This window comes from Carlito syrichta, unplaced genomic scaffold (assembly GCF_000164805.1).
Source record: "Carlito syrichta isolate Samal-C Ts95f unplaced genomic scaffold, Tarsius_syrichta-2.0.1 Scaffold123377, whole genome shotgun sequence".
NCBI classification, from domain to species: domain Eukaryota; kingdom Metazoa; phylum Chordata; class Mammalia; order Primates; family Tarsiidae; genus Carlito; species Carlito syrichta.
In genome coordinates, this window is record NW_007067473.1 from 197819 (window position 1) to 201699 (window position 3881).

A 3881-nucleotide genomic window follows, 5' to 3' on the forward strand; every position below is an offset into this window, starting at 1 on the left:
CACGCCCCATGCCTCCCCTCCCCCCAGACCTTCACCTCCAGGCTAGTTAGACAGGGGAGCCAGAAACCCAATGGTTTTCAGGGATCCCTCCTTCTCCCTCACCCCGAAAACACAATGCTTACAAACCCAGCTTTGTACCCTGAATGTCATTTTCACCTGCCTCTTGTCCTCTCTTTCCAGCATGGCAGGTAGCCCAAGCTCTAATCACCACCCCTGAGCAACTGCATTGGCCCTGGAACACACATATTCTACACTGCAGCTAAAGAGTTTGAAATGAAAATATGATCCAGTACAGGACACTATCCCACCCTCAAACTAACCAATCAAAGTGGTTTCCCCAAATCCTCTCCGTTGTCCACAGGTTTGTTCCAGCCATACTGGACCCTTTTCTGTTCCTTTCATGAACCTACAGTCTTTCTGTTTCAGTCTTTCACCCAGCTGCTTCCTCAGCCCATCTGGAAGTTTCTGGATGCTCACTTGTCTCCCCACTCCCCAAACCCCACTCTCAGCTCTCAATCCAGGCCTCATTTTCTCAGGAAAGCAGTTTCCAGCTGGGCTCTCCAATATGGGAATGCTAGCCTCTTTTTTTGCAGGGGCCCAGAGACATGAAATGATGAGTCCGAGGGCCCAAGCGTGGCAGAGCTAGGTTTCAAGCTCAGAATTATATGACTGCTACTTTTTTTATTAAGTGATGCGGTCAAACAAAGACAAAGGCCTATGGCAAGGGGGAGTCAGACTTTTTTCCCCAGGACATGGATGGCCCTCCTACAATGGGATTCTGTGAAAGTTACCTGTATTCACAAGGTAGCCAGACTTCTATCAGACAGGGGATACGGGGCACTGAATTAACCATATCTCCTCAGAGAGTCGTCCTGATGACCACTGAGACCTCCAAAGAGCTCAAAAGCAGAGATACTAGGATGAGAAAACAGCCTAGCATGTTGGGCAGAATTGTGCACTGGGAATCAGACACCAGAGTTTGGGTCCTGTTGTTTCTTCTGAGTTTCTGTAAGTTTTGGCAAAGTTACATCTTTCCGTGTCTTAATTTCCTTCTCTCTGATGACAGCCAGAACTCCCACAAGGGCATGTGGTGTCATCCTGGGCCATGGGCTAAGTGAAGCTCCATATGTTATCATCCTCACCCCTGCTCTTTAAAGGTCATTTTATTTAATTCTCACAACTTTGTGAAGTAGGTATTATATCCCTCCTTTTATTTTTGAGTTGGAGTCTCACTCTATTGCCCAGGTTGGAGTGCAGTGGCACACTCACGGCCACCTCAGTGTCAACCCACTGGACTCCGGCGATCCTTCTGCCTCAGCCTTCCAAGTAGCTGGAACTACAGACGCATGCTATCATGCCCAGCTAATTTTTATTTATTTATTTGTTTGTTTATTTATTTATTTATTTTATTGTAGAGACGACGTCTCACCATAGTGCCCAGGCTGGTCTCGAACCCGGAGGCTCAGGCAATTCACTTGCCTCAGCCTCCCAAAGTGCTGGGATTACAGGCTGTGCTACGGAGCCCAACCTATATCCCCCATTTTACAGATGAGGAAACAGCTTCAGAACTACTGACTAAACTTTGAGCCTGTGCTTTTCCCACTCTGCCATGAAAGAACTAACCCAGATTACCTGCCCGCCCCCCCATAGGCTGAGCTTCACACCCAGCTGGCACTGAACTCAGATTCCATTCCACACTACCTATCTTGGTCCCTGCAGTGGTGGAGCCCTAATCATCCCTCATGCCTGCCTAGGGTCTGGCTGCCCCTCTTCATCAGATGAGCTCCAGAGAAAACTTTGGTGTCAAACTTCCTTCAAACCCAGGTTCCACCTCTCACTAGCTATGTAGCATTGGGAAGACTGATTTTGTTTTTCGTCCGTAAATTGAGTATACTAATAGCACCCACTTCTCAGGATTGTTTATGAAGAGTAAATGTGTTAGTATTTGTAGGGTGCTCAGAAAAGCGTTTCAGTAGCAAGATTAAAACATTTTTTTAAAATGCCGGGTACAGTGTCTCTCCTGTCTCTTGCCTGTAATCCTTGCACTTTGGGAGACTGAGGTGGGAGGATCACTTGAGCTCAGGCGCTTGAGGCTGCAGTGAGCTGTGATGGTGCCACTGAACTCCACTCCAGGCAACAGAGTGAAACCTTGCCTTAAAAAAAAAAAAACTTAAAAGAAAAAGGGGAGAGCAGTGTCCCGGGGCTCTGGGCTCAGTCTGAAACCCAGCAGAATGGAAAATTTAATCTCTCCATTGACATCAATTCAGGCACCAACAGAGCCCTTTGGGTTTGAGCTACCAATTCTATTTTAGACAGGGACGGAAGGCCAGAGAAGATTTGGGGAGCTTTCTGGGGTAAGAACTGTCCTTCGAAATCTGGTGTCGAGGACACAGGGGAAAGAACGAAGGATTGGGAGGTGATGGGTTTTGGTGTCACGATGGTCTTCAGAGGCAGGGACAGACTGTTGGGGTGAGAGTCGCTGAAGGTGTTCGGAAGCCCGCGGGTGGGGGGGAGGTGCCGCGGGGCTGAAAGTGTGGGGAGCGGGATTCCCGAGGGAGCTGAACCCGCTGGGTCCCTACAGCGCGCCCGACTGTCTCCGGAGCGCACTCCGGAACCGGTCCCAGCGCCGCGTAAGCAGTCCCCACTCCCTCCGGCGAAATTGCCAAATTAAAATGAATCATTTGGCCCATAATGGCCGAGGCGCTTATCGGGGGCGGGCGGACCCGCGGCAGCGCCTTATCTCGGCGGCGCACACGGCCCTGGCGCGCCTGGGCCCATGCTAACGAGCCTGGAACGTGAGCTGGATTAGCGCGTCGCGCGGGAGGAGCCGGCGCGGGCGGGGCGCTCAGGGTGCGGAGCGCGCGTGGGGGGGTCTCCGCAGCCAAGGACCCGGCCTCAAAATGGCCACACGCGTGCCCCCATAGCGGAAAACGTGAGCATTCTGGCCTTTATCTAGGGGAAAAGCACCCTGCGGCCTCCCACGGAATTCCTCATCTATTTCCTCCCTCTTTTCCCCACGCCCGCGAAAGAGGCCTCCGCTCCCTTCCCCTCGGTTTCTTGGGATGGGGTGCATTTTCCTCGGCCGCCCCCGCCCTCGCTGCCGCCGCCCCTCCCGCCTCGGAGTCTCTCTTCCTTCCTTCCCCTTTTTCCTTACGCAATATACAGAAACGCGCGAGGCGGTGGTTGGTTTTCATTTCTTCTTCGTGGCTGTGTGCGTGCGGTGGGGTTGTGAGCGCGCGCGCGTGTGAGCTGTGGGCAGTTGCTTCTGGGCGGCGGGTTGTGTCCGAGTGTCATGGTGGCTGCGCTGCCTGGGTGTGTGGATTTGGACCCTCCGAGGCCCCTGTGCGTGTTCTTCGTTGTGTACGATGACGCTCGTTGGCACTGGGGATCCGGTCCTGCGTGTTGGGTGGCATGCCCTTTGCGATTGTCTGGCGACTTCGTTGTTATGTCGAGCGTGTGTGATCCTGACCCTGCTGGGTTGTGTGTCCGCGAGCGACTGCGTGTGCTCGATTTCGTTGTGTCGTGTTGGACAGTGCGCGGGGCTGCCCGTGTCGGCTTTCGGGTGGCGTCGGGCTGTGCCTATTCGCTTCGGTTCTGTGGGGCTGGACCGTGTGTGGCCCTGGCCGCGCTGTCTCGTGGGCCGGTGCGCTCGCGTCCTTTCGAGGTGCATTTGCACAGCGCTGGGGGCGGGAGTGGGAGGAGGGCGAGCGAGGGATTCAGGCGTGGGTGGGGGCGGCGGCATGGGGGCGGGAGCGGGATTTCACATTTTATTCCAAATTATGATGTATTCGGGAGCCAGTGTTGGCGTGGATGGGCGGCCAGAGCCGGGTCGGCGACTGCTCTCTCCCGAGGCCGGTCTGCGCCTGGGTGTTCCAGGGGTT